Source organism: Danio rerio, chromosome 5 (genome assembly GCF_052040795.2).
Source record: "Danio rerio strain M-AB ecotype USA chromosome 5, GRCz13ab, whole genome shotgun sequence".
Taxonomy (NCBI): Eukaryota; Metazoa; Chordata; class Actinopteri; order Cypriniformes; family Danionidae; genus Danio; species Danio rerio.
The window spans coordinates 26,300,001-26,313,143 of record NC_141025.1 but is presented as its reverse complement, the minus strand read 5'-3'; the positions used below and the strand labels follow the sequence as shown (position 1 = coordinate 26,313,143).

At 36.8% G+C, this 13,143-nt stretch overlaps 2 long non-coding RNA genes across 3 annotated transcripts in view; one reads left to right on the top strand and one right to left on the bottom strand.

Moving 5' to 3' along the window:
* Positions 1-1,562: 1,562 nt before the first annotated feature.
* LOC147843974 (uncharacterized) overlaps positions 1,563-13,143 on the bottom strand; it is a 19,767-nt gene continuing 8,186 nt past the window's right edge. The window contains exons 2-6 of one of the 2 annotated variants that reach the window (XR_015491211.1): positions 10,175-10,287; positions 4,643-4,797; positions 3,939-4,037; positions 3,326-3,596; positions 1,563-2,065 (exon numbers count right to left, since the gene is read on the bottom strand). This is a non-coding gene — a long non-coding RNA (uncharacterized LOC147843974). Of the gene's footprint in view, positions 2,066-3,325; positions 3,597-3,938; positions 4,038-4,642; positions 4,798-7,722; positions 9,567-9,814; positions 9,970-10,174; positions 10,317-13,143 lie in introns of those variants that run through there. The other variant, XR_015491212.1, reaches the window with a different exon arrangement.
* Positions 11,211-13,143, top strand: part of LOC147843975 (uncharacterized) — a 2,811-nt gene continuing 878 nt past the window's right edge. The window contains exons 1-4 of the long non-coding RNA XR_015491210.1: positions 11,211-11,272; positions 11,657-11,758; positions 12,589-12,672; positions 12,805-13,066. This is a non-coding gene — a long non-coding RNA (uncharacterized LOC147843975). The remainder of the gene's footprint in view (positions 11,273-11,656; positions 11,759-12,588; positions 12,673-12,804; positions 13,067-13,143) is intronic.

Below are 13,143 nucleotides of genomic sequence, written 5' to 3'. Positions count from 1 at the left end.
GATATAGGGATGTAACGGTATCAAAATTTCACGATGCGGTAATACCTCGGTATGAATGGCACGGTACGGTATTTATTGAATCATTTTAAAGGGAAAAACAAAACTATTTTAGAGACTCAAAAAAAGTGCTAGAATGTTCAGGTTACCTCAACACTGAACAGATCAATGGCATACAAATGATCTATCTGTAAACTTTCAAACAGGAACTTAAATTGTTCAATTTTAATAACAAAAAATATTAAACCATGTAAAAAAAAAACACCACTCGAAAGGACAAGCCATGTGTGAGATAGAGGTCTCTTCGTGGTACTTGTCAATGTCTCCATTAATCTGAGCAGTGTGCTGTGTTCTGCTGTCCCCTTGACTAAAAGAATCCCCATCATGTTAGTCGTATTCCCCGACTTGTATTTCAGCACAGTCTGGCAGTGCATGCATACCCTTTTTTCTGTCACCTTTTCTTCCTTCTTGTTTCTTTTCAGAGAGAAACTAAAATGCTTCCACACATCTGATTTAAAACCAGCTTTAGGTTTGACCATTTTTAGCTCTTTTTCTTTGCCGCTACTAGCAGCACCCTCCATTTCTGCATTACTGGATCTGTAGAGACAACAGACCGCAAAGGATGATGGCCACGCCTGGGCTGATGAAAATTGTAGTTTCCGCTACCTCCCATTCGCTCCATTCGCCTCAGCAAACTTTTCACCAAAAGACCTATGATTTTATTGAGTCACAACCACGGTAATATTGAAAGAAATTGCTATTGCAGTATGATGGTATTTACAATATTGTTACATTCCTATTGATCACACATCTCAGCATCAAAATCAGTTTAGTCTCTTCCTCTTGAAAGAAGTGACTAATAACGATCTGTTGGCATATGTTCTATACTGTTATGATGATGGAAATCGGTTGCATCTCTAGTTTTAACACAGTTTGTTGCTCAATATTCTTAAAAAAGATATGCATATTGACCTGTTTGTGACAACTTAAAATGTTTAGCTTTACAGTTTATTCATGGAATTACAGTAATGTGGAAAGTGTTTACCCTCTTACTGATTTCCTATGTTTTTGCGTGTTTGTCTCAGTTTTCAGATAATCAAACAAATTTAAATATTAGTTAAAGATAACACAGTTTTACAATGAAGGGAAAACTAAATACAAAACTACGTAACCCCGTGTGAATAGCACCCCCCCCCCACCCATTAAAACATATGTTAACTACACTGTAAAATGTGTTACTTAAATAAAACTTAAAAAATTAAGGCAACATTTTACAATTACTTTTTGTAAGTTTAGTGAACTTCTTGTTATTTTGATTTGGTAAAAATCAATATTATTATTTTACCGTTTGCAAAAAAATTAAGTAGAGTCTACAATATAAAGCAAAATTTTTGAGTTTAACCAAAGTGTTAAAGATCAGTATATTGATCAAATAATACTTAATTAAAATAATTAACATTTAAAATAAAAAAATTAATTTATTTGATTTCAATTAAATCATTTTCTTTATTACTCTTAGTTTATACAAATTATTTTTTAATTCAACTTTAATAAGGAAAGAGAGGTATTTGTCAAATGTTTATTACTCTAACATTTGCCATACACAAACAACTGGGTGCACTTATTATCAATTTATAATCAAAAGTTTCTATAATCAATTTTATTGTTAATGTTGTAAACATTAACATTAAAAATTACAGAAACTTCTAACCTCATCTTTAAGCGCAGCATAGAAGACCTTTAAATGCAATCTGTACACTAACAATAAAATACAGTGAATCTTGACCTGAGCAATTTACATTAACAGACTAGCTTAAGTGCACAGTACAGTACATTTTCATATGTACTACAACATTGAAATAAAAAAAATAAAGTGCCTCTGATCTCAGCATTTGACATAACAAAACAAACTTTGCCCCATATATACAAAAGCAAATCAAATGCCCATATTTGCTGCAGACTTATCCAGAAACTGAAGAAGTCGGTGCGTGACTACCACATTGTTCCAAGTCAAACTGTCCATTGAACAAAAGTGATGAAGCAAAGAAACAGAACCTCTGAGCGGCAACTAATTAAAGGGCCATGAAACCCCCTCGTTTCAGCAGGGTGTTTTCACACCTCTTCTTTGGAAAAAGTCAGAAAAGTGGGCGTGTCCAGCTCTGTTTAGGGGGGAGTGTCGGAGGAACTAAAGTGGGAGGGTGTGGGAGTGTCGATTTGGGCACGCGCGAGTTTCAGAGTCAAAATACACACACACACAAACATACATACAGGAGAGAATGTGATGGTGTTTAACCTACATGGACATCTGTAGTCGAATTATTAGCCAAATTATTAAATGGTGGACTTTAACTGCAGTTTGGCTCTTTCATTCAGGGAATTCATTTATGCCCCTCGCGACACACGAGATATTTGATTCGAGGAGCTGCTCTAAGCGTGTATTTTTCATGCAATGTTTTATACCGCACGGCGAATGAGAGAAAAAAAACCTCAGCATTTCCCAGAAACTTAGATGCACACGACAGGTAGTGTCAGAAAGCCGCGCGTGTTATTCCGGTCACTAAATGCGGTAAAAACCCTACACGAGGTTAAAGTTTGGTTGTGGTTCTAACGTGTTTACACTCTGTGCAATAGTTTGTTAGATACGAACAAACTGAATAAACAAAGAGCACTGGTCGCTCACTTACCAAATCTGTAGAGACAGGACAATCACCAGCAACTAGAGCCGCGTCTTTATGAAGAGGAGACTAACGTTACAAGCAAATCCGGATTTTAGCGTTTGCAGATGAGAACAGCTCTCAGGTAAACAATGTTCCTCCTTAGACACGTAAGTTATTGTTGTCGAGCGTCGCGTACACTGTTAATCCACAAGTGACGCCAGCTGCGCTCTCACAGAGAGAAAATGAAAACAAAACTTAACTGCAGCAAACAATAAAAGCAACTTTTCACGCTTGTTTTGCCAACACAACGTGGCGTCTCTGTGGCGTTAACACGGTGACACTAATATTAATGAAGTTGCACAATAGAGTGCGCTGATTGGTTTGACCCAAGCCTTACTCATGCATTAATGCAACACACTGTAAGACGTAATAAGACACACTCTGGCACAGACGCCCAGTCTGCACGCTGGAATACACGCTATTATGTCATGGCCGTGACGCAGCTTCAAAAATTCGTTTCAAACCGGAAGTACGAATTTGCTTGAAATAACGCAAAAACAACCAATTTACACTTTTTAGTGAAATATAGGTGTCCTAATAGTGTTTTTAGCAGTGTGGGACACATATACGACTGTCAACAGCTCAAAAAATGTGTTTTGGTGTTTCGTGACCCTTTAACTAACTCAGAAGTTTTTGTGTCATGAATCAGGAGGAAGACTTTGGACGCAGTGTGTCAAGTCCCACAAAATGTCTTTGAAACACCTGAAATGTTTTGCTGAGTTGTGGTGGATACTGCAAGTTCATAGCCCTGGCGTGGTTTCCAAGACGAGTAAGCACAGGGATGCCCTCAATGATGATGCCCACCACATCTGGAACACGGCAGACATATATCTGCATATTGCGCATTTTCAAGTCTTCATAGACACTGCTTTCTGTTTTTCCCTGTATGAGAATAAACAGAACAATACGTGGCAAAACTGAAAAAGCCATTCTGACAGTTATATTGTCAGATGATTATGATTTTTGCATAATGTAAAACAAGGATTTTACTTTTGTGAAACTGCAGTTAAAAATGACATTATTAAGTCTACAAGCAACTAAAAGTCCAAAAGGTTAACTTGGGACCCTGGTTCCTGCATATTCATTTAGGTGTTTGTAGACGTGTTTCGAATGTTTGACAGAGCTCCATCTTTGTTCTATAATTCAGTCAGACATAAGACTGATATCTGAGGAATGTGTGCCTTTCCCAAAAAAGTCAAACTATGCTTTTTAAACAATACTTACATAGTAGTCAGAGATCAGCTTTTGCCCACTCTCTCCCATGTATTCAACGAGGCATCTCAGAGCCACGTCTCTCTTCCTCACCACAGAGGTACTTGAATCCTGTAGTTGGTAAGTGAATAATGAAAAAACTGAATATTGCAGGCAATATAACTACAAACGTAAAATGTCATTATCAGTGTGGTTCTGTACAACCTATTCAACAGAGTTCAACTCTATCTATCTATCTATCTATCTATCTATCTATCTATCTATCTATCTATCTATCTATCTATCTATCTATATATACACACATACATACATACATATATACACACACACACGCACATATACATATATACACAAATAACACATATATACATACATATATATACATACATACATACATATATATATATATATATATATATATATATATATATATATATATATATATATATATATATATATATATGTATGTATATATATATATATATATATATATATATATATATATATATATATATATATATATATACATACATATACATACACATACGCACATACATATACACAGACACAAAGACACACACACACACGCTTTTTTTATATTTACCCTTAAAATTAATTACTTTGTTTTGCATTATTTACCTATTAGGCAAGATGAGTAAATAAAGTACTTACTGCATAAACAGGCATCAGCCACATTGTTACCATGTTTGCCTTACCTGTATCAGTTCCAATAACTCCAATTGATGTTTTCACCAGTCGCTGCACCCTTCGCACTAAACAGGTCAAGAAGTTTTGGAGTGTATTTGTCCAGCTGGGACATAAAAACCGATTCTTGTGGAACACCAGTACACCTTTGGAATTCTTCATTTATCTGTAATACATCAATTGTTTGTCTGTTATTTGGAACCAAATGTGTAAAGAATTGGCAACCTTTTATTCCTATGTAATGAAATCCTCCATAAAACATGTGAGGTAAAATTTTCAGTATGTGTTCAGCAAAAAGTGTGTCTAGCATCACATAAACATCTTTGTTCACCATTATTTGCCAAGCAGCATGTCATTGATAAATCATTTACCTGGGCAGGCCATCTTTCTTTAATTTTTGCACATCTGGGCTCTGGACAACCACTGCCATTCTCCCCCAGCTATATGTCCTAGCCATCATCTCATTTATGCTTCTGACATCTCTCTAAAAAAGCAACACAAATTAAAAGAAGAGTTTAGGTAAACATCAGGATCATTGATAATATTGCAATGCAAATAAACATTTAATCTTTTAAACTGAACAAATGATTTAAGGCAAATTAAAATATTTCAAACAAATTATCAAAAGATAAAGTTAAACCTTTAACAATTTTTATGATACATTGCAGAGATAGGTGGTAAAAATATAATGTCCTCATCTTTTTCAATCAAGCAGGAAATACATTTGTGACTACAAACTTAGCCGTTAACTTATAACTGACACATGTACGAGTAAGATAGCCCATGCTAGTGGTGTTCTGCCAGCTAATTCGGAAAGAGGCATAACATTTAAGACGAATGATTTGAGACAGAATAATTCACATTCACCAAAGCTATACTAGACAAACAAAATGACAATGTTTTAATGGCAATATATCTAACATATTTCGATCCTACGTTTGCGATAGTTGTTTTAAGATTAATGTTAAATTCCGTACTTTCGGTAAGGCCGCATGGCGCTTGCAAAACTGACAAACTTAACCGTTACTGTCATGAAAGGCGACTTGTTTACATTTTACAGTGCAATAAATGCGTGATCAGTCGGCTAAAACCTAACTTTATGCAATGTAAACAGTTACTTACATGTGTTGCCCGTTGTATAAAGCCCTCAAAAACTGCACAGAACGTCGAAACTGGTCCGGTACAGGTATGAGCAACGGTGTCTTTGCTCTGGATGCGGGCTGCGTCATGTGGGCGGGTCGTGAAGTTTTACTTTGGATATAAACACTTAAATAGAGTTTTGTAGAAGCAATTTATTTTGAAGGTCAGTAAAACACAATTTTTTGATGGGTAATAATAAGTTACAAAAACAATCGCAATTTTTACTTATGTAAAACTTAAATTAATTCCAAATGGAAAGGTAATTAATTTATTGGAAGAAATATACTTTTTAAAATTAATTCCTATGGACAACACCCTTGAAGAACTTTTTACAGTGTGCTTTATTAAAGTTCACTCTTCATCCGCGGAATAATAGTCCTCCTGACCGGATGAGCAGTGCAGGTGTGGCGGTAGCCCCTGCTCCTCCTCCAGATGCTCCAGCGCACGGATCTCCTCCAGTATGTCTGCCGGTAAGCTGATCTCCAGCGGCCGCTCCATCAGCAGCAGTTTCCGGCAGTAGTGTCTCTCGGTGCGGTCTACGGGCTTCGGAGGGAAAAGCTCGGTGCTCAGCAGGGCTTTGATCGGCCGGTCCCGGAGGTTTATCCGCAACACGCGGTGCGGTCTCCCGGGCACCCGCGGAGGCCGAAAGTCCCACCAGTCCTGCTCGGTTTCCCGCAGGAAGTGCTGCAGGTTCCGCAGCTTGAGCAGGCTCCGGGGCCCGCGGGTGGGGAAGCGCAGCTCGTGCTCGAGCTCGAAGTCTTCTATCCAGTCCCAGTGCTTGGGTCTGGTCCTCCGTTTGACTTGTCGGCGGAAGGCCTGCAGCTGCTGGTATTTGCTGTGGATGTAGGAGCAGCACACGTTTATCTGGGCCGCGATGGACCTCGCAGTTCTCACAATCGTCTTCGCCATCGCGCGCTGGGAAACAGTGTTAACAGCAGTAAAGTGGAATGTAAGTTTGATAATCCGACAGAGAAATGACGGTTTAAAAGAACCCGCGCGTGTTCCGAGAGTGACGTCAGAGCCAGCAGCACGCGCCTTCCAAAAATGACGTCAATCCCAGCAGCCAGCAGTTGTTGTTACAAGTGATTATTTTCTGTACTTGATGATTTGGGGAACTTACTGTGTTATGAACGCTTTATAACTGTTCGTGACTTTCCTACTCACTTCAGAGATTATAATACTGTTCGTAGAGATATCCCCACTGGTGTAATGCATCTGGGCAATAGTCATATACAATACATTAAAATAATAAACATAATCATTTATGCATCACGGTGGCACAGTGGGTTGCACAATCACCTCACAGCAAGAAGGTCACTGATTCAAGTCCCGGCTGGGTCAAAGTCCAATCACATGCGCTTTAGGGGAATTGATCAACTAAACTGGCCGTAGTGTACGAGTGTGTGTGTGTAAATGAGAATGTATGCATGTTTAACAGTAATGGGTTGCAGCTGGAAGGGCATCCGCTGAGTAAAACATTCTGGATAAGTTGGTGGTTCATTCCACTGTGGCGACCCCTGATTAATAAAGGGAATAAATCGAAAAGGAAATAAATGAAAGAACAGATCCATTTAATTCCTCAGCAAAGTCATCGTATTGTTCTGTGAGGCAGATTCTGTTGGGTTGCATTAGTTAATAATGTAGACTGGAGAAAAGCTTGGTTGTTGCCTTATAAATACTTTCTTCCCAATAAAAATAAAGGCATTTTAAAATACTGCAATAAAAATCTCATTTATTTACAAATATGTTGATATTCCGAGTCGTTCTCCAGTTTGTGGTAAGGATGATGAAACTGTAAAACTTTTATTTTGTATGTGTGAATGTGTCAAGTTTTGGTTTGACTTGCATTATTATTTAAACACTCCTCCTATCTTTAAGTTTAAATTATTTATTATTACATAGATTTTGCACATGAATCTGAAGACTTTATCTTTATCTTTTTTATTTTGTTAGGAATTTTTGTTTTCCACATTTTCTGATTGAAGTTGACTGCTTAAATCCTTCTGTATGTGCAACAACAAAAAATGTGTCCGATTTTTGTTATTACAGTTGAAGTCAGAATTATTAGCCCCCCTGTTTATTTTTCCCCTGTTTATTTACAGGTGACATTACCTGCTGTTAATGTCACTTGTATTTTCCCTCTCTTGTATCTCTCTTATATTGATCTCCTGATTGTAATTGTATATTTTCATTCATGAATTTAAGAAAATAATTGAAAACATTTTTGCAACAAGCGATACAAGTGAACCATTCTATCTTTCGGATGAGACGTTAAATCGAGGTCCCGACTCTCTGTGCTCGTTAAAAATCCCAGGATATCCTTGGAAAAAGAGTAGGGGTTTAACCCTGGCATCCTGGCCAAATCTGCCCAATGGCCTCTGTCCATCATGGCCTCCTGACCATCCCCATATCATCACTGTCTTCATCACTCTGTCTCCTCTCCACCAATCAGCTGGTGTGCAGTCTGGTGCAGTATGGCTGCCGTTGCCTAATCCAAGTGGATGCTGCACACTGGTGGAGGATGAGGAGATTCCCCTCAATGTGTGTAAAGCGCTTTGAGTGCCCAGGAAAGTGCTATATACATGTGAGGAATTAATATTATTGTTATCATATAGTTTAGATTATGTATTACAATACCCATAAAATTTGAATTAAATACATTTTATTAACATCTACCCCAACCTTCACAGTGTAAAAGCAGTAATATACTCGTATCATTTATTAAATTACCCAGTAAACAGTATTTTATTAAGGTCTACCCCAAACTTAAGCCCAACCCTCACAGTACGGTAAATATATACATATAATTGTTGTACAATGTCACAAAAATGATGCTATATTTATGCAAGTAGGCTCAGTGGTTAGCATTGTGGCCTTGGAAGGTTGCTGGTTTGAGTCCCGGCTGGGTCAGTTGGTGTTTCTGTTTGGAGTTTGCATGTTCTCCCCATGTTGGCATGGGTTTCCTCCAGGTGCGATAGGGGAATTGATGAACTAAATTGGCCATAGTATATAAGTGTGTATGGGTGTCTCCCAGTACTGGGTTGCAGCTGGAAGGGCATCCACTGTGTAAAACATATGCCAGAGTAGTTGGTGGCTCATTTCGCTGTGGCAACCCCTGATAAATGAAGGACTAAGCTGAAGGAAAATAAATGAATGATGCGAGTATCTGCAGCTGTATCCCTTCTAAACTTTACCCATTAAAACTGAGCGTGTGTGTGTGTGTGTGTGTGGATCCTCATGGGGGTTTGAGGTGTCCAACTGATGCCTGTTGTGTACACAGTACAGTACATTTTCATATGTACTACAACATTGAAATAAAAAAAATAAAGTGCCTCTGATCTCAGCATTTGACATAACAAAACAAACTTTGCCTCATATATACAAAAGCAAATCAAATGCCAATATTTGCTGCAGACTTATCCAGAAACTGAAGAAGTCGGTGCATGACTACCACATTGTTCCAAGTCAAACTGTCCATTGAACAAAAGTGATGAAGCAAAGAAACAGAACCTCTGAGCGGCAACTAATTAACTAACTCAGAAGTTTTTGTGTCATGAATCAGGAGGAAGACTTTGGACGCAGTGTGTCAAGTCCCACAAAATGTCTTTGAAACACCTGAAATGTTTTGCTGAGTTGTGGTGGATACTGCAAGTTCATAGCCCTGGCGTGGTTTCCAAGACGAGTAAGCACAGGGATGCCCTCAATGATGATGCCCACCACATCTGGAACACGGCAGACATATATCTGCATATTGCGCATTTTCAAGTCTTCATAGACACTGCTCTCTGTTTTTCCCTGTATGAGAAAAGCATACATATATACATACATATATATACATATATATATATATATATATATATATATACGCACATACATATACACAGACACAAAGACACACACACACACACACACACGCTTTTTTTATATTTACCCTTAAAATTTATGACTTTGTTTTGCACTATTTACCTATTAGGCAAGATGAGTAAATAAAGTACTTATTGCATAAACAGGCATCAGCCACATTGTTACCATGTTTGCCTTACCTGTATCAGTTCCAATAACTCCAATTGATGTTTTCACCAGTCGCTGCACCCTTCGCACTAAACAGGTCAAGAAGTTTTGGAGTGTATTTGTCCAGCTGGGACATAAAAACCGATTCTTGTGGAACACCAGTACACCTTTGGAATTCTTCATTTATCTGTAATACATCAATTGTTTGTCTGTTATTTGGAACCAAATGTGTAAAGAATTGGCAACCTTTTATTCCTATGTAATGAAATCCTCCATAAAACATGTGAGGTAAAATTTTCAGTATGTGTTCAGCAAAAAGTGTGTCTAGCATCACATAAACATCTTTGTTCACCATTATTTGACAAGCAGCATGTCATTGATAAATCAATCACCTGGGCAGGCCATCTTTCTTTAATTTTTGCACATCTGGGCTCTGGACAACCACTTCCATTCTCCCCCAGCTATATGTCCTAGCCATCATGTCATTTATGTTTCTGACATCTCTCTAAAAAAGCAACACAAATTAAAAGAACACTGTAAAAAATCCAACTTGACAAATGTTGAAATTGCTTGATTTTTTTTGTTGGTTCAGCAAAAATCTGTAAAAAAAAGTCTGTACAACTACATTTAACACATTCAATCAACTTAAACAAAGATTTTATTCATTAAGTTAAAAAGATGAGTTTTGTGAGCAACACTTTGCTAGTTCATTCAAAAAAGCATCTGCCAACTTGTTTTTTTGTGTTAAGTCAATCTCTGACTTTTTTTAATGCAATGAATATACAAGTAGCATAACCTTTTGTTGATTGAAAAGGTTTCAAACATGTTAAATATTCTAAAAAAATTATCAATGGCAGTATAGAACCTTTTCCCAGAGATGGGTTGGGGCTGGAAGGGCATCCGCTGCGTAAAAACCTGCTGGATAAGTTGCCGGTTCATTCCGCTGTGGCGACCCCAGATTAATAAAGGGACTAAGCCAACAAGAAAATGAATGAATGAGTATAGAACCTTTCATAGTTTGTATTAAAAAGTAAATGCTGAGTGAAAATGCTATTATTATTATTATTATTATTATTATTATTATTATTATTAATACAATAATAAATATTGTTATTCTTCACATTGTTATTAAAAACAACAAAAAACACTACAATACTTATAGTAACTTTATTTGAAACTTTTAATTTGCAATTTAACTTTATTTGGTGCACATTTGCAGAAATAAGCTTGCATGCACATTATCATCTCGTGTTTATGCATTACCCTTTACAAAAAGATAGGCATACTTTGATATTCCAATATTTAAAAATAAACCACGCACTCAAAAATATGTTTCTCAAAGGACGATATAGCATCATTCTGTCCTGAGCTAAACCACGCCCTCGTTACGATGGTTGCGCTTACGTAACGTCAACGTCTCAGGCGGGAGAAACTGGAAGCATTGTACTTCGGTGGGGAAAGAGGCACGCCGTGGAAGAGCAATCTTAATAGTAAGTGTGCAAAGATTGTAGTTCTTTGTTTAAGACACTTCATCTAAATTTGTCCTCCTAAATGTTCATCATATACGGCTTGTGTAACTGATGACAACCGATTAAATTCTTAATTTATCTAGTAATTTGTTAGCTCCAAGTTTAATGATAATTTGAGAAATTATATATGGTACGACAGCAATAAAATAATAAAAACATTTAGTGTGGATGTTCCCAATGTTTAGATGCAAACAAAACAATATTATTTATAAATGGATTATATATATCATCTTGGGAAAACAGTGTAAAATGCGCTTATTTTCGAGATAGCACGCTTCCATGCAGAAGTTTGGTTTCATAAGAAACACATGCGTGAGTCAACTCTTGATCCAAACTCCAATCCAGACGGTGGCGGTAATGTTCAAAAAGCTGGTTGCCAACCGCTATGAAGATCACAAGAAGAAAAAGAAATTTGGCGTTTCAAAACAGTGGATTCCGGTCAGAAAGGTAAGGTTTTTACTGCTTGTATACTGTATACTTTGCGAATTTAATGCTTAAAACATTTTCACAGTGTTAGGTTATTGTTTAACTTGTTTATGCAGTGCATCAGTGATCGTTTACTTTTCTCTTTAAATTATCATTCTATTATTAAGAGAAATATATTAGTATGTGCTTTAATTTATATGTGTTAGCCTATGTGAATCAATTATATCTTATGTTCAAGCTGTAATTTGCGGATGTAAAACTGAATTTCTGTTAGCAGATTTTGATGGGTTTTATTTTTTGGTTATTGACAGTTATAATTTCTGATTTAAATGAATGGGTATAAATTAATATTTTTTCAGGTAAGTCTTACTGTTCTTGTTTAACAAAGGTTAGTGAGGTCATTTTGTAGCACATCACAGAGACCAATAGCACATTCTTATGAACATGTGAATAGGCATGTTATAGTTGGGTGATTAAAGTCCATTATAAGCTGTAAACTGCTGATACATTTTCAACATAGATTGAGCTTTTCAGACTTTACATTACTAATTGCTTCACAAACAGCTGAAATGATTTATTGTTATTGGGTATCATCATCATCAAACATTTTACACAATGGTAGGTTAATCTTCATGGGTACCGAATAATGCATGTGCTTGACCATCTTACAAATCTATGTCTAAGATTCATAAGGCTGTCACTCTGCATGAATCTCTGAATAAATCCTGTGTAACCTTTAGTGAGCTGATTATTTACACTAAAGGTATTATATGCATTAATTAACTTTGATAGTATTTCAGGATTTTAACTTTTTTGGGGGAGGTTAACAACAATGTGATGTTTCATTATAGATACACATGAGGAAGCTCGACTCAGCTTGGCTTGCAGACAGATGAGGACGATGATCGCCCGTCATACACCTAAAGAAAGAACTGGTTTGTTTGCAATTATTTTAAACACATACTGTCAACATTATGTCATTGATCTATTACACTGCCATTGTCATTGATCTAGTGCCCTGCACTATACTAAAATAATGTTTTGTTTTGTAAATGTATCTGATCAAGGGGCATTAAAGACACAACTATAGTGAACGTGATGAAGAAAAATTATTTGGAACAAAGAGGCTGGAGAAAAAACTGATATGAAGATTTCAGAAATTGATGCAGCACCGCAAGTACCATCACCACCAATGACTATGGCAGGATCCTTAAGAACACCATCAAGATGCACAGATGCTGTACATTTCAGTACACCTATGAACATTTACAGTCCTTGTTCAAGTGCAGTCGGAGATCAAGACAACTTATTGCAACTCGTCATGTCTTTGTAAGAATTCAAGACATCACTAAATTTGTAATGGCTTAATGCAGCTAGAAAGTAAAGATCAACTAGAGAATATCAGC